The sequence below is a fragment of the Lactuca saligna genome, chromosome 8 (assembly GCF_052625555.1).
Source record: "Lactuca saligna cultivar CGN05327 chromosome 8, ASM5262555v1, whole genome shotgun sequence".
Taxonomy (NCBI): Eukaryota; Viridiplantae; Streptophyta; class Magnoliopsida; order Asterales; family Asteraceae; genus Lactuca; species Lactuca saligna.
Genome location: NC_136424.1, coordinates 15,329,769 through 15,349,288, shown reverse-complemented (window position 1 = coordinate 15,349,288; position 19,520 = coordinate 15,329,769).

The window sequence follows — 19,520 nt, the reverse complement described above, 5'->3', positions numbered from 1 at the left end:
AAATATGAATGGATAGGGGTTAGTTTGGTGATTAGATTCCCAAGATTATTCGAGTTTGAACTGGATAATGATTGTAATGTTGCGTATAGAAGATAATGAATGGAGATTGATGTTAGTCTTGGAGGCATCATATACATAGGGGTGAAGAAATGCTTCAATATTCGGGTCTGATGGAATGTATTCAAAATGAGACTTTTACTCAACAAGAGGACATATGGTGGTGGTAAATTGGAAGGATGAGGTGTTCATGGTTGGAGATGGATTAATTTTGATGTTTTGCCTTCTTTGGTATGAAAACTATATGGAATCCATATGTCCCGTTAAAAGTAATATTATGATATGACATCTTTTCTTGAAAAGAATTCCACCTCGAAGTAACTTGTTAAATATGAGCATGCATGTTGCCTCAGTGTTGTATCTCATATGTGAGCTATACATTGAGCAATTTAATCATCTTTTTGTTTGGTGTGAAGTGTCGACTAAAACCTAGAATGCTATGATCTTTACGAGTTTGATTCAGTTCATAGGTTATTTAATTGGGTAAATGTTACTGTAGTCCAACTAACTTTCCGGTTTTGTTTTAAAAGGTCCCTTACATATTTTTTTGGTAGTATAGACCCTTAAACTTCGAATTGACTTATTAAAAAAGGTATTGAATTTCATTTTTCCCGGTTTCACCGGTTAAATTTGGATTAAATGGCATTTTTACTTTTGGAGTAATAAAAAAAGGGAATTCAAACTCTCTCTCTCTCTCTCTCTTGTCAATGAAGAAGACAGATCGTTAAGAGGGTATATTTCTTTTCCTCACGTCGGCTACCCCTTCCACTCCCTTTCTCCCAGATGAAACATCCAAATTCCTCTTGTTTCATTGAATCTGTATCGTGAAGCCAGAATTTAAAACATGCATTCACCGGTATCGAATTCACCTAAATCGGAGGCTTCATCTGAATTTGCGAATCAGAGGTCCACCGACCCCAATTAAAACCCTTCCCTTTGTTGACCGCTCACCGCCTGCTATGTTTCATCTTCACCGCCTTCTTTGTTTCAGTTTAGATCCATGTAAGTACAAAAGTAAAGAAGACGGTGGATCGTTCAGAACCAGCCCATTGTTCTAAAGGCGATGACTCTCCCTCATCGCTTTCTCACTTTCTCCTTCACTACTAGATCACATGAACTCTACCAATTTCAAATAGGATTTAAGTTCATCAGGACACATCCCTATAAATATCCTTACCCTACCAAAAGACTATGTTGCCACAGTGACCAGAAATCACTTCATCGATTTCAACCCCCCTTACCAAACTTCAACATCTGTCTCCCAATCTGCACCTTCACCACCTAATCAATCAACAAACTTATGCCCTTAGAAGACAATCTAGCCACTAACAAACAGCATCTCCATTATCAAAATTTCTATACTAACCACACACCCTCATAAGACGTTGCTATTAATAATGGGGATCCACATGACGATACAGTGATAATGAAGGAAAATACATCGACTGATGCATCGGGTTCCATCGAAGAAGAAACCGTAGTCATCAAAATGGTTGGAATCTCCGGAATAGAAGGACTCGTTGAGCTTGCTTGAGACAATACCCATTTCATTGATTAAATGTAAGAGGTTAAGAAGTTGATACTCGTTGAATCGATTCTTTAGTTTGATCCCCAAAGACTCCATCTCCATAACCACCACTGAGATTAGTTTTTCAGAGATCTGATCGGACCCTGAACAATCACCGGAAAATCACTTGCAATGGCAGAGTCAATGAGATGGACTGCCGACAAAACCCAAAAAAATCAAAACGTATAGCCATAGAGTGCACCTGTAGAGTCCCGATGGGTGGTTGGATTCTGTGAATGAGGAGCAACAAAAAACTCTGTTGAAGAAGAACAAGGTGGATGATTTTAGTTTTATTTCTTTTTGAAGTTAAAAAATCATATTCATTAAGGAAACCTGAAATTACGATGTTGATGTGGGTGACACATCAGCTTCAAATGTAGAGGTGGTATAAGCAACCGGCTTTCAACGGTGAAAGGGACCATTTAAACCGGTCAGCACGCACTTTATGACCCTAAAAAGCAAAAAATTAAGTTTAGGGATCATTTAAACCAAAACCAGTAAGTTGGTTGGGCTACTATGACATTTACCCTATTTAATTTCCTTGACAATGACTTATTGAATTATAGGAAGATAATGGTGTCGGATGCAATTGTATGTACTACTATTTAGTACGTTTGGAGACTGAGGAATGATGTGGTGTTTGGAACAGGAAATGTATGAAAGAGTTTTTTTTTTTTTTTTTTTTTTTTTTTTTTTTTTGGTATTCTAATGTAGATGTATGTTAATGTTGTTAAATTGCTTCAAAATCCCATGAACTTTTTGTAATTATTTTTATAGTTCTTTGCTAGTTTTTGTTTTTTTGACAATTAACTTCTAATCTTCTCATTATTCTCCAATAATCTCTCTTTCAAAAAAAAAAAACATTCTTCAATAATCCAAATCTCATTGTCTTATACTCTTCTTCGCAATCATCGTACCATAAGTAATCATTTAAGTATTTAGCATATTAGATACAATAAAGGCTATAACTTTTTAGTAATTTTTATTTTTATTTTTGGTTTTGTTTAATCTTTTTAATTTTTTATTAACTTTTTAACGAGTTTAACTGAGTACAATTTGTTTGGTCAACTTGCCTGATTAGTGCTTGGGGACCGACCAAACCGACTTTTACAACACTATATGTAACATATTTGAAAAGATAAAAAAATAAAATTTAAAAATGTTTCAAAATCATCTTTGACGAGCATAATAGGGTTGTGTCCTTCCATGAGAACAGTTAAACGATATGCTCAATCATTTAAAGAAAAAAAAATTGTCGGACATTTATGATGGTATTAGTTGTTTAGTTCTTAATCAAAATTTTAATAACATAAATATTAGAACAATTTGAAATGTGAATCATCATGTTTCATGATATTGGTAGAACCAATACTGCAAAATTTGTAAAATTATAAAGAGTTATCTCCTATTTTTACTTTTTCGCATGCTTTAAACCAAATATAAATAAGGAATTATCTACAATTTGGGTTAACTTGACCAAGACTTTACTTCTCCCAAAATGAAAAAAGTAATTTTCACAATATATTTTTAAGATTAGTCCGCGTTTATCTTATGAAATATCGTTCAAACAAAGCATAATAAATAAACTTTTGAGAGTCACATTGGTAATGACCTATCAGTTATAGGCTTTAGAATATTTTGCAAAATGAACCTAGTTCTTTTGATGGATACAAGGCTAGATGAATTTAAAAATCTAAATACTTTGGTTTGATGTAAATAAAAGGAATCACTCTTCTCAATTTTAGCATTGATGGATCATGATTTACTAACGTCGAGACTATCCAGTAGACAGTAAGTCAAGAATTTGTTTTTTTTTAGTGACAATGTATTATCGCCCCATTTAGGTCACAAGATGAAGTCGATGACATTTTTCTCATTTGGATTTTATGTCCTTATTTTATAAAACAAATATATATTTCATTGGATTAAATAACATTGCAACTTTATTAAAATTTCTAGTCAGGTTGTTAAGTGTTAAATAAGAACTGCTTTTTGACCAAAACATGTTTTCAAGTCGGACTTGTTCAAAACCGGGTTGCCTTCATCTAAAAAAAAACCGAATAAGAAATGGAGCTTTGGGTCGACATTTGGGCCACATGTTTACGATGGTCGTTAACGTCAAATCATGAGCCAGCAACAAAATTTCGTGGTACTAGTTTTGATGTTTTCTTATCCAAAAAGAATGCATAACGCCCCCAACTTCACACGTGGCCACACCAAATAATGGAATATGCGTGCCATCTATGCTTTTCTTTGTTATTCAAATTTCGAAGGGAGAAATATGTAAATACTATATAAATTGGCCCAATCAATTGTCAGCTAGAGTGTTCGTTTAATGCTCATTGACTCGAAATTTATTGCTATACATATCTAAAAAGATAATACCAACATGACCCACAACTATAAAAAATTTAACATAAGAAATTCAAGTGCTATTATAAAATATAAAACAATATTAAAGAACAAAATAAAAAATAAGATTGTAAAAGATTTTATTTCATTATGTGCGATAAAACAATCAAATTTTACAATATTTGTTATTCATTCCTTATATTTATAAATATAGATGAAATGTGAGTTATGTTATAATCGTTACTCGTAAAACTCATAATAATATTTGTTATAATTTTCACTAGTGATGGAGAAATATGAGAATATGAGGAATCTAATGGTGATTCACTAAATAGTATTTTATAAAATGATGATTGTATCATGCTCTGTTAAAACCTTAATATGTAAAACCTTATGAGAAAAAACTCTTATTAAAGGAAAAAAAGTACATGATTTATAATAGATTTGGAAATAATTGTCTCGTTAAATATCTTATTAAGAAAATCTAGTGGGAAAAACTTAGCTAAAGAAAATAGTACAATATGTTTTCAACTCTCCTATTGGACACATTACTTGATTTCCTTGAAGTGTCGTATACCAATATTTTGTGTCATCTATTCAAATTTGGATGAAAGAAATGATTTAGTGAATAAATTGGTCAAGTTGCTACTTGATTGAATTTTCTGGATGCTGATGTTACATTCTTTTCGAAGACCATGAGTGAAAAAGAACTTGAGTAATATATGTTTGCTTATGTCTCCTTTGATAAACTCTTCATTGAATTGGGCGATACCGGCTGCATTATCTTCATATAGTATAGTTAATACATCCATGTTAGAAGTTAGACCATAATTCTCACGAATGTGGTGAGTTAAATTTCTTAACCAAATACAATTACGGCTTGCCTCATGAATTGATATAATCTCTACATAGTTAGAAGCAGCGGCAACTAAAGTTTGTTTAATATAACACTAAGAATTTGTGATACCTACACACGTGAATAATAACATGTTTGAGATTTAGCTTTATGTGGATCAAATAAATATCCAACATCTGCATAACCAATCAACTCCACATTTGATGAATTTGAGTAGTATAAACACATATATATTGTACCAAGGAGACATCAAAGAACTTGTTTGACTCCATTCAAGTTTCTTCTTGTTGGACAAGAACTATATCTTACTAATAAGTTTACGATAAAAGATATATCAGATCTTGTATTATTAGTAAGATACATTAGCACACCAATAACACTAAGATACGATACTTCGGGACCAATAAAAATTTCATGTTTTTCACGATGCCGAAATTGGTCCTTTTTGGCTTCTAGATGCCTTAGAACCATCATACTACTCAATGGATATAAGTTATCCATATAAAACCTATAAAAGCACATTTTATAGAGAATTTGATTAATGCACACAAATTCCATTTTTTGTGTGCTCAATTTGTAAACCCAAACAAATTTTCATTTTACCAAGATCTTTCGTTTCGAATTACGTTTTACTAAGGAAATTAATATTATTTGATTATACGATAATTAAGATAATTGATTAATCCTTTAAAAGATTTAATACAATTAATTAAATGTTTAATTAAAAAATAAATCTCTAATCTAAATTAGTGTAAACATTAATTAAGTTAATTAAATTTAAACCTTGTATTATTAAAAGGTTTTGAAATACACCCTTACACACACAAACATACACACACACACACATATATATATATATATACACACACACACATATATATATATATATATATATATATATAGAGTCAAGATCAAATAAGAAGGAAATTTTTGGTAGGAAGGTAAGAAGTTTTTTTTCTACATATTTTTTTCGCGAACAAACAAAATGAATCATTAGATAATTCATTTCTAAGATGATTCACAAGAAAAAATTATCAAAAAAAACATCTCGATGATTCATTTATACAATGATTTTGTTGTTATTCACTAAAATTATCATAAAAATGAATTTTTTTTCTTAATTTACTTAAAAATGAATCATAAAGATGTTTTTTTGAGAATTTTTTCTTGTGAATCATCTTACAAATGAATCATCTAGTGATTTATTTATTTTGTTCGTCAAAAAAATATGTAGAAAAAAAACTTCTTACCTTCCTACCAAAAAAAATTTCTTACCGGATCTATATCCTATATATATATATATATATATATATATATATATATATATATATATATATAAGAAAGTTCCACTTGAGATTAAAAAAAATAGAAACCTTGAGATTCAACCTCAGTCATATATTTCTCATTTGCCGCTGTAACGCTCTAGTGTACCGGCAACAACGGAGTATACGTAATCATAAATGATTATATGACTGAGAGGTATTATCATATACAATTATACATGTTTATACGTATATGCCTAATCATAAATGATTATACATATATGTTGTTGGATTAGTGTCTAAGTCCATAACTATAATTGGTATGTACTTGACCCGACTTGGCATGGTTCATTTGGGTTGCATGGCATCAGAACATTTGGATAGACCGTTTGTGAGAAGAGGACATTTGTGACATATTAATATATTATAAGTTCTAATATATTAATATGAAATCATGTTATTTAATTAGTATTGATCAAGAATTAATTTGGACTTAATTTAGTGATCAAAAGAAACTAATCAAATATATGGGGATTGATTGTGTAAATCATTCATTCTTATATATGTAGGCTTATGATCCATGATTCCTTATGTTGGGTTTAACCCATGTGGTGACCCATGGATACTCCATGGAGGTTAAAACCCATTGAGCATAAGGAATGGGTAAAGTCATGGGTTACAGAGTGTAACCCTAATATGCACACTATATAAGGACCCCTTTAGTTCAAGAAATTGGCACTAGTGCATAAAATGGAGGGCAAGCTGATTTCCATGTCTCATGTCTTCTTCTCATGGTTATTCCAAGTGTTGATGATTTTGCGTGAACCATTTGAAGTGTCACACTTGGGGCACTAAGCTCTCGAGCTTCATGGAGTCAAGCTACATCAACAAGGTATATATTCTATCTATTTTATTTCCCAAGTATCAAAGATTGTATGCTAGTTAAGGTAATACCTTGGAATATTCATATTTGCATGTATAATAGAGAAAACATAGATCCATGGTATTTAGGGTTGCATGTACACTTAGGAGTGTTAGAATGCTCAAAACCCAACAATGGTATCAGAGCCAAGGCTTGTTTTCTTGTTATACTTGCTTAAATTGATGAAAAATTGAAGTTTTGTGTTGTCTGGACAGGGGAATCGACGAGTCCAAGTACAAACTCATCCAACTCACCGATTTGGTTCATGCAATCGACGCGTTGGACCACCTGATAGCATATCTTCGAGTTTTAAAGCTGGAATTGATCTAGAATCATTACCTTAAGCTGTTTTGGGCTTATAAAACCTATTTTTAAAGTGGTAATGATTATAGTAAACCAATTTCAAGGTTAGAATCAAAATTTCAAGTTGTATTTATGTTGATGTAATTCTTGAAATTGTTGATATGGATTGTTCATGCTTATGAGCATTGGTAGATCATAAGAATTATTTACAAAAGTGTTTGTTAGTTAATTCTTGATCTAAATGTATTTTAATGGAGTCTATAATTTTTCCTCAAATTATAGATTACCAAAAGTTGTTTTTGTGTTACCTTGTTTTATGAGTTATTTTAGATTAATGAAAAATATGTGTTAGTTGTTTTCAATCCAAATTAATCTAAAAGTTGTTCATAAAATGTGTTTTTGTAACTTGTCCTCAATTTATATAAAAAGTCACATTTACGAATCTTAAAACTCATAAAAATGTCTTAGGTTACAAAAATAAAGAGTCTTTTTCTTTTAAATAGTTTTTATGGCTCTATAACTTATCCTCATGTTATAGATGTCCAGGAGTCTCTTCATTAAAAGTTTTTAAAACTTTAATTAAACTCATAAGTTATGAAAATATAATAGTTTTGAATAGTTTCAAAACTTGCACTTAAGTTTTGGAATTTGTAAAGTTTTCGTCATGAATACTTTACTTCCAAGTTAAGCCCTTAGAATTTTAAAAGTTAAAATTCAACCCTTATACTTTATAATATTATAAGTTAATACTATATATATAAGAGCAAGTCAGTCTTACCATTAGTAGGCCTCATTCACGAAGCTGGTCTGTAAGGGGGGTATTAGGTTACTGCCTTTAAAATGGCAGTTTAATGGGTGTCCACTCTCACTCTCCGCTTCCTTGACTGGTGGAGGGTCGTTAGCCGAACGGGTTTGATAAGACTATAATTCCCCCTTCATTAAAAGTATTAATGATAAATATTAAGTAACTAAACTCTTATTAATACCCAATCTTAGTTACTTAGGAAAATGTGAATTTGGTGCTAACCCATAAAATTACACTTTGCACTTTGCTTAAGACGGTTAGTGGAGCACATGTGGTTAACTGGCACACTAGCTTGATTTAACAAGGTTGGAAAATGGTAACTTAATGTTTATCATAATATCGGTGGAGCACGTGTGGTTAACCGACACATCGATTAAGGGGTAAATATTAAGGGTACCAGATATATTTGCATGGTTATTCACACCTTGTTTTGTGATCCTCGGCATCCCAGTCACAAAACTTGAGAAGACACAATCGAGATTGAAACATGTCATTGAAAAGTTCAATGAATCTCAAAAGATCTAGGAGTTTCAAATCCAATTAAAAAAAACCTAATAAATTATTTCGTTTTTCATTGTGGAAATTGGTGAATCATTATTCACCTACCTTCAAATATTCTATAGCTTGGATTACGACATCCATCTTCCAAGTTATAAAAAATATATTCTGTTGGGTCCTAGCCTTAATATTTCATATTGGGTGTTATATTAAGGACTTTAGATCAACTATCTTGAATATTTTCAAAGATGTCTAGTTCAGACATCTATGATCTTCCCAAATCTCTTAGAACTTCACTTCCTCCACCTCATCTAATTATTCTCCCTAACTCACTAGTTCAAGGTCACTCAATCCCTATTGGCAAGCAAGGTCTATGTGTGATCACATCTTGGAGATGAAGTCACATATTGATAAGCCGGGAGAGTTGGGTGTCAAAGTCTTGAGAAAGTTGGATGGTCAATCACTTTCTAAGTCACATAGTGAGTTCCTTTGGAACACTTAACATGATATATTCAAAGGGAAAAAAAGATCTTGATTCAAAAGCCTTTATAACATGTTGCAAAAATTCTCAAAGTGACATCAATAACCTTTACCAAATCACAAGAACCAAGTTTTTCTCTATAATACAATGAGCCTTTAGGCATGTTTTTCGACATCCAAAATAAGAAAACGATTTTTCAATGTTATTAAATTGTATGAAGATGCATTTTGGGAATTTTCAGCTGAATCTATATATATATATATATATATATATATATATATATATATATATATATAATTTTTACATGAAAATAATAAGAAAATAAAGTGCTAAAGCATATAAAATACTTACACCAGTAAATAACTTCTAGAAACATTTATAAATGACCTATAGTATAAACCAACGTCCCCCATCAAGTTTGAGAAATTGTTATTACTATTTACAATTAGTTTTTATTTTACTCTTATTAAGCACAAATAAATAATAAAAATCGGGTTCCAAGTTATAAAAATCACATTTATTATTTTTCGAATCTTATATATATTATATAACTTTCACAGAAAAATTTGATAAATTTTCCATAACCCTTTATTATTTTCCCAAGATTTAATGTATATTAAAAGAATTAAATAAGTGAAAAATAGTTAAACTTATCCAAAATTCATAAACATTTACCAAGAAATATTTTATTACATTATAACCATAAATAAAAAAATTATGGATTTATCTTAACTGTTTACTATTTATTTCTATTTTCTTAGTATTAAACACATTTAAATTCTAAAAATAGGGATTTACTATTCAAAAATGACTTTCAATAATTTTCCTAGATTAGGGATGTCAACGGGGCCAAATAAAGCGGGGAGTGCATCTCCCGTCCCCGCCCCCGAAATTTCCCTGTTCCCCCGCCCCCGCCCCCGGAATGTTCAATGTTCCTACCCCCGCCCCCGCCCCCGAATCCCCTTTATTACCCCCGCCCCCGATTGATTTTGGGCTACTTTTTTTTGGGCTAAAATAAGTTGTTATTTAGGCTAAAATAAACTATTTTTTAGGTAACAAATAATGATTTATAGCAGAATTTTATATGTTAAAAATAAAAAAGTTATTGCATTTTAAAAAATTATACTAACAACTTAAAAACATGTTTTTTGATGAATTTTGGAAGCTCAAAATCATGTTATTGTTTATTATATTTATATAATTAATATATGTAAATATATGTGTAATTTATTAACGGGGTCCCCATGGGGATTTCGGGACGGGATTGCCTACCCCCGCCCCCGTCCCCACCCCCGATTTTTTTAAAAAAACTCCCCCAAACGGGATGGGGCCCCCACGGGACTTTTTGACATCCCTATCCTAGATTATGTACACTGTAAAAGAGTTACACAAAAATTATAAGAATTTTTTATGATAATTTACTATTTTCCATGATTTTGTGATTATTCAATGAATTAAAATGGTGAAAAATAGTTAGATAAATAAAAAATTCAAGAAAATTGAACTTAACATCTTTGACTTTAGTTGAAACTGACATACAAAGTTTGGAAAATTTAGAACTAAATTGATTTAGTTTTTGAATATTTAATCATTAGAACACCTCTTAAAATATTAAATATTAACATTTTAATAATGGGAAATTTCCACTTAAATTGTTATATAACAATTGATTCATGGAAATTTAATTTTCATAGAAAAATATTTATAACTTATCAATATCAAAATATTGACACATTATTGGAATAATTCTATTGTAGAAGTTAAGTATGATAGTGTTAGATTTCGATTAGAGACTCAATAGTGTATACCATTTTTGTAGGAATAGGTAGTGGTAAAAGTGGAACTTAGTTCAAGGCATTATTTGCATCATCTCAAAGCATTGTGAGCATTCATGCCTCCCTTTATTTTCAGTTTTTGTGTTTTGGAGTGGCAAAGCATGTCCGAAAACCTATTTTTTATTTGTTGTATTTAAATTGATTTGTATCAAAATTGATTACTCTATTTTGCTATGTATGTTTATGCAACATGAAACATGAGGCCTTATCGTCTTTAAGTCCCTTCCACTTTACTCCAACCATTAACTCTTTGAGCCAATGGTCATTATGGATAGCGCTATTAGGAATTGACCACTCTTCACTCACTCGATTTCTTGAGTGCATGATACCATATTAATCTATGGAACGATAAGCATAGATCTTGATAGGGTGTCAGTCATAGGCTTGGTTGTGAACTGATTGTTTGCTCATATACATACAAACTAGCTTACTTATTATAGCAACGGACTTTATTTCTCATTATAACAACAAACTTTTATTACTGGAAACTTATTTACTTGTCTTAGAAATGAACTTGTTTACTCCTTGTAGCAATGAACTTGTTTGCTTATTATAGCAATGAACTTGTTTGCTTATTATAGCAATGAAACTTGTTTACTCATTTTAGCAATGATCTTTATTTCCCATGAGAATATGAACGTTGCATCTCATTTGGGCAACATACTTTATTTCTCACGATGACAACGAACTTTGTTTATGCAAACTTATTTACTCATTTTAGTAATGTACTTTTATGGAAACTTCTATTAAAACTTTGATTACGATTCATGAAACCAATATTATTTTCAACCTGTGAGTACTCACCAACTATTTCAGTAGTTGACCGTTCATTTTATATGCTTTTTCAGGAACTCGTCTATAAGATGGCACTTAGGGACACATCACTTGTAGGAGCATTTGCATGTGTTGTCTTTCAAATACACTATAATTTATTTTAAAAAGTTTTTCAAAGTCATTGTACATTGTAATTCTTTTTAATACTATGGTTGGTGTTGTCTTTTAACTTTTTCAATAGGACCCTTTGTACTGTCGTGTCCCGTGTTTCCGCTTTAGTGGGGTGTGACAAATCATTAATTTAATATATTTTTTAAAACCTTTCTCACGATATTTCTATTGCAGGAGCATGTTAGTGGTATGAAAAGTAGACAAAATTTTCTTTAAGATGTCTTTATCATTTATAGTTTCACCACATAATTGTTGGATTAGTGTCTAAGTCCATAACTATTTTGGTATGTACTTGACCCGATGGTGCATGGTCATTTTGGGTTGCCTTCACCAAAGCAACTTGATAGGATGAATTATGGAGAGAAAGGATTAAATATGATTTATTAATATATTATGAGAATAATATATTAAAGGAGAAATCATATTGTTTAATTAATAGTAGTCAATAATTAATTGGTAATTAGTTTTGTGACTAAAAGAGATTAATTAAACTTAAAGGAGTGGAATTGTAATTATAAGATAATTGCAATTTGGGCCATGGATTGCCTTATATTAAGGGATGGACGAATTCTAATGGGAAACCCATAAGGAAATCGTCCATGGGCTTAATTAAAGGAGTCCATGAGTTGCTTAGGGATTAAGCATCCAAATTAGGGTTTCCTTGTTAGATAACCCTAATAGCCTAACTATATAAAGACCCCTTAAGGCTAAAAAAACGTGGCTAATGATCTTTCTAGGGTTTCACACGTTTTTGGGCAGCCTCCAACCTCTCTCCTCTTCATCCTCTTGCTTATGGTGTTTGTGAACCATTAGAGGAGTGACACTTGTGACTCTAAGCCTTCCAAAGTCAATTCAAGGAGATTTGTGATTGTTATTGCTACATAACAATCAAGGTAACATTATAAACCTATTCTCATGTTAATATGATTATTTGAATGCTAGAATTAGGTTTATAGTCTTGGATTCAAAGAATGTACAATAGAGAAACCTAGATCCAAGTAGTACGGTTTATATGAGCACATAGGATGTCTTATGACCAAAACCCATCAGTGGTATCAGAGCGTAGGATGGTTTCAATTGTATTGATGCATTGTATATCTAAAAAAATTCGATTTTTTGGTGTTCTAGAGGCTGGACTCGCCGAGTCCATAGCTGAACTCGTTGAGTCCAGGGTGACTCGACGAGTCCAGGCTTGACTCGACGAGTCAACTCGTCAGATAGTGCTTATCTCGGGATTTCTTGCTGTTTTTTCATATGGATAGTTACCTTATCATGTTAGATCAATATTAATCCGATTATATGATATATTTGACTATATTTTTGATCTAATTGAAGATATTTATCAATTAATAAGATAATTGTTTCCTTATAAGATAATTGATTAATTATTTTGAGTAAATTGATAAATTGTTTTGCAAGAAATCATTAAATAAATCAAATATGGATAATTGTGTAATTAAATGTTAATTTAAAATTATTTGTTATTTGATCCTTGTTGTTATGAAAAGTTTCATATTTTCCCCTTTAGGTTTTATAGTGTAAATTTGAACCCAAAAGTTTTGAAGTTTTGAAATTTAAATAGTTAAAACCCTAATGTTCTGAAAAATATTTTAAAACTTGCCCTCAAGTTTTGGAATTTAAAAGTTGATTAAAAGTTTAATTAGGAATGTTAAATTCTAAAACCCTAGTAATGTTTTGAAAAGTTCAATTTACACCCTTATGGTTTTATTAATTAATTAAGGTGTATAATTAAAAGAAGTTTAATAAATCCATAAAACTTTAGGTTTGCAATTTAATTGAATTAAAAGTATAATTGTTAAATTTGACCACCTAGTATTTTAAAAGAGTAAAATACACCCTATACTATATATATAACATTAAAAGTCTAACATTATATATATGTATGAGTAAAAGTCAGTCTTACCGTTAGTAGGCCTCATTCACGAAGTTGGTCTATAAGGGGTGTTTAAGGAAATTGCCTATAAAATGGCGATTGAATGGGTATCCACTCTTACCCACCGCACTCTTGACTAGTGGAGGGTCGTTAGCCGAACGGGTAGGATAGGACGAAACCATCCATTATAAGTATAATGAAATACAAAGTAACTAAATGTTTTTCTATTCCCAATCTTAGTTACTTAGGCAAAAGTGAATTGATGCAATTCCATGAAATTACACTTTGTTCCCTTGCGAAGACGTTAGTGGAGCGTGTGTGGTTTACCGGCACACTAAATGGTTCTAAGCAAAGGTAGCAAAGGGTGACTCAATTTTTGTCATAGTTCGGTGGAGCGTGTGTGGTTTACCGGCACATAAAATTGGTGATTGTAACATGTGAGGGCACCATGTAAGTTTGCATGGTTATTCACACCCGCTTTGTGATCCTCGGCATCCCAGTCACAAACAAGAGGGGCATATCGAGATTTAAACATGCCATTGAAATATTCAATGAATCTCAAAGGATCTAGGAGTTTTCATAGATTTAAAACTTAAATTTCTTTTTCGTTTTTCATGGTGGAAATTAGTGAATCGTCATTCACTTACCTTCAAATATTCTGCAACTAGATTACGGTATCCTTCTTCTAGGTTGTAGCGTATTGTGTTGGGTTCTAGCCTTAGTATCTCATTTGGGTGATTTACTAAGGACTCAATCGATCAACTAACTTGAATTTGTTTTCTCGCGTTTTGTAGATGTCAAAGTTCGACAACTATGGTCTTCCCAAATCCCGTGGAACAAGCATTCCACATGAAGATGATATTCCACGTTTCGATCGAGGAACAAGAAATCATGCTTCACTTCTTCCTCCTCCTCCTCCAATTATTCTCCCTAACCCACAAGATTGTAAAATTGAAAGGTTCAATATCACTCAAGCCCTTTTGGCAAGTAAACATAAAGAAGGAAAGTCGGTGTGTGCACACGTCTTAGGGATGAAGTCACACATTGATAAGTTAAGAATGATGGGATCCGTTGTCGGTGAAGAGATGGCTGTTGATTGGGTTCTTTAGTCACTTCCTAACTCGTATCGTGAGTTCGTAAGAGAGTACTATATGATGAACCATGACGTGACCCTTATGGATCTCACCTATATGCTTATTATTGTTGAATCAGCAATGGTTTGGCGCAATAGAAAAGCAAAGTTGATTGGTGAATCTGCCTTCAAGACCTCTATGGATATAGACAATGGCATTGAAAGACATGCAATGATCGAAAAGTTTGATCATAAGAGAAAGGCGATGTCTGAAGTAGTTCCATGTGTTGTTCCTAAAGAGTCAATTTGCTTTTATTACCAAGAGAAGGGGCATTGGAGACGAAGTTGCCCTATTTACCTAAGAGATCTAAGAGATGGGAGAGTCAAAAGTATGACTACGCTTCAGGTAAAATCCACTATCTAACTCCGTTAAGTTCCTATTTATTGATTCTTAATACATGATGTGATAAGATTGCATTTGAATGTTTTGAAGGATCGGTGAAAAGAAAGGAAGCTTGATAAGAGAGCAAGATGAATCTAATCACAAGAGATGGATCTTGATCGCATGGACTTGAAGATTGGATATTGAGCTTATATAGTTATGATAGAGTTGTTAGAAAATTTCCTTTTACATAGTTTTCAATAGATTTTGCATTGTAAGGACAAATGTTTTTCCGCTGCTTTTATAAATAAAATAAGTTTTGACTTATTTATTAATTTGTTTACTTCCTTGCAATGAAATCGTTATGAAAATTGATGTTTGCATATTTCTACAACGAATGGATATGATTCTTAGTTATGTTAATTATGGAAATGTCGAGAATTTACCAAATAGGGAGAGTTTCTCATCGCCCAAATTTCAATTGGACAGAAATTTGGAATCACGCAACTTGGTTGCATGATGAATGAGAAATTTCATATTTGGAAATTAAACTAATTCATTGACAAAGTGTCAAGTGAAGGACTAGGAGATCGAGTACACAAAGTTGTGTGTTGATCAAGTTCACCATAAGAGTAACAAAGATATTCGTCATGATTTACTAAAGGCTTAGTAAATATGATTACACTTACAAGATTAAGTGTAATTTTGAATTGATTAAAGGGTTTAGATCAATAGTAGAACGAATAAGAAGAATCAAGTAGGTAGAAAGATAAAAGGTTCTCCATTCTAAGAAGAAGGGAGAGTAGCTTTTATGCTTTATAATTGGTCTTAATGATTAAGAACCATATCTCAATTGATCCTCTAAGTGAGTCTTAGTACAATTGTATGTTTAAGAAGAGGAATCAAGGATTGAAGAAATAGTTAAATCAAGAAGTCTATCATACTTCGTTCCAATAACAAGTCTTAAAGTTAAGATTGTGACAATGAGTGAAAAGTATTAAAGGTTTATAACATTCATCAAATGTGGAAAGTTGTGATGTATTGAATAAGACAAAGACCGACTAGGACCAATTTATGAAGTGTTTTGATAAAAGCTACACTAACTCTGGAATAATTGTTTGTCAAGAAATGGTTATTGACAAGAGAATCTTATACGTCAAGGAGTCAGTGGGAGTCTTATTGGTCTTGAAAGGTTTCAAGAACAAATCAAATAAACCTTACTGATCATCACTAGCACACGAGTTGAGGTTTTGCAACCTATCGTGTTGACATTATTTAGTTTCTGTGCTATTCCAATTAAGTTAATTATGCATGTGAGTTCTTTGAGTTCTCATTTTGAACGCATAAAAGGCAAAGCACCTTAATCAATGAAAGGTACATTGATAGGAAAGGGTGAGCTGCTTAACTACTTGGAAGACGTGGTGGGCAGCTGTGCTACCATAAGGCAAGAAATCAAGATTAAGAAAGTTCGATCCATATGAGTTTGAATTTGTCGTAAACTCTGTTTTTAACAAATTCACATGGATAGGAACGAATACACCGCTTTAAATCTAAGTGTCATAAGATTTCCTCCTTCATGAAAATGATTGTGAGGAAATGCTTTCACTAAGAAAGATTTTAAGAAGATAGTGATTGTAAAGTTGCATTCTTGAATTAAATTATGGTTACGGTATCCCTTTCCATGATTTGAATTGTGAGGTTTGGCAATTAGTCTTAATTGTTTAAGACACACATATGAACTATCTAAGGCAAAGGTGTATAAGTTCAAGAAGCCTTGATAAAAGATTATCAAAGCACTAAGTATTAGAAACATGAACTTAAGAAATTCAATAAGTATTGTTTTTCTGAAAGGTAAGATGTTCATGAATACATGTCGAAGCTAGTGGGAGCATAAGTGTTATGTTTTATAGTAATCATCATGATAGTGGGAGCAAAAAAGTTATGATTGTATGATTATTAAGGAAAGTATTGCAAGTTGGCAATATTAATTATAGAAAACAAGAGTCATTCTTTGCAAAGTTGTAAGGATGGAATAGTTGTTTTTCTATAATTAAGAGAGAGAATATTATGCTTCATTTCAAATCTAAAGGCTTAGGTTGAGAAATGTTAATAAATTTAGTCAAAGGTACATAGTGTGTTCTTAAAATTTCGATTATGATTACGGCATTCGTCTTCACAATTCGAATTTTGAGAACATAGCAAATAAAACATTATGCATCGTGTCCCATACGCTTCGGGTATAGGATCGATTGCAAATGCTTTAATATTTGACCATTCTAAAATTTTCCAAATGTCTAGCGCATTTAGAGAGAAAAGGGACTAGAATTTGTTTTGACTAAAATAAGATTCGTTGCTTGTGAGTAGTTGGAAGCATGGTATTAAATGGACCATATTGACATTATTATGAATAGATAAGATTCTATTAAGAAATGAGTCGTCATATGGAACATATGGAAGCGTGTCCATACTGGGAAGTAAATATTGAAAATTTATGACTAGATTAGAAACCTTTATGCAAAAGGATGTTCAAAGAAATGTACTTTGAGTGAGAGACATCATATCTAAGGAATTGTCTTGTAACAATCTCCGTTAAAGGACTTTGTAATATCATTGGCAATAGTCTTTGTGACTTTGGTGCAGTGACATTACGAAATAATCATTGCATGAAATGTTAGAATCTAGCATATTCTATAAGTGGCAAGAATTTGATATTCTTAAACTTATGAAATATGGATTTGGAGTTGTGAAATGAGAATGATTGGAAATGTGTCCAATGTGATCTATTTCACAAAGTAAGAACCATAGGTAAACATTGTGTGCATGCTAGGAGCATGGGACAAGCGTAATAATTCAAGTAAGAAGTTGAGTACCCGAAACGACAAATAATGAGTAATCGATATGGTGATAAATAAAAGGTGTTTTATTTATGCTCAAAGGGTTGATGCTATATGGGATTAGTATTATTCTTGTGTTTCACCTTGCATGTTTTGACTTCCAGAATAATTGAGTTTGTTAAGAATAATCGAATTATTCAAACGGGCCACAGTCGTTCATATGTTGGAAGTAGATATGAATGAAGACTGTCATGAATTGGTGTGTGGATTGTCTAAAAGAGTATTAGACATAAGCAAATGTTTGCTGCAACATTCATGAGTGCTTATGAATATGAATTTGAGCATTGGATTAAACCCACGCTCACTTGGATCACTCCATGGATTGTATCACGAGTGATTGGTGAGACGATAACATCTTATATTCTTGAAACCGAGATGTGTGAGTTGTATCTTTCAAATCGGTTGCACATTGATAATATGTAAACGCACTAGTAACTTGGTGTTATAAAACATATTGTTGTGTGTGATTCGGTGAGTGAGTGCAAGCAAGCATTGTATCAAAGTTTATCCGTTACTTTTATCCAAAGAAGGATAAAAGCGATATCTTTTGGGCCCCTCGATGGTTTAGTGATGACAAACGTAAATGCTCGGCTGGGCTAGGGCTAATTTGATTTGTTCAATTAGTCAGTCGTCATAAATCGGAGATCGAGAAATAGTACAAAGAGAATGATTAGAAATCATGTCTTACGATATCTAGAATGGAGGAATATATGATCCTTTATCTAAGGACACGCGTATCTGATAGGATCAGAGTTGACAGCGGCTTTGGAAAGCTACGATTGCAGATCAGGATCTAAAGTCATACGCAAAATAGTTATTAGACTTATCCAAGTGGGAGACTGTTGGATTAGTGTCTAAGTCCATAACTATTTTGGTATGTACTTGACTTGATGGTGCATGGTCCTTTTGGGTTGCCTTCACCAAAGCAACTTGATAGGATGAATTATGGAGAGAAAGGATTAAATATGATTTATTAATATATTATGGGAATAATATATTAAAGGAGAAATCATAGTGTTTAATTAATATTAGTCAATAATTAATTGGTAATTAGTTTTGTGACTAAAAGAGATTAATTAAACTTAAGGGAGTGGAATTGTAATTATAAGATAATTGCAATTTGGGCCATGGATTGCCTTATATTAAGGGATGGACGAATTCTAATGGGAAACCCATAAGGAAATCGTCCATGGGCTTAATTAAAGGAGTCCATGAGTTGCTTAAGGCTTAAGCATCCAAATTAGGGTTTCCTTGTTAGATAACCCTAATAGCCCAACTATATAAAGACCCCTTAAGGCTAAAAAAACGTGGCTAATGATCTTTCTAGGGTTTCAAACGTTTTTGGGCAGCCTCCAACCTCTCTCCTCTTCATCCTCTTGCTTATGGTGTTTGTGA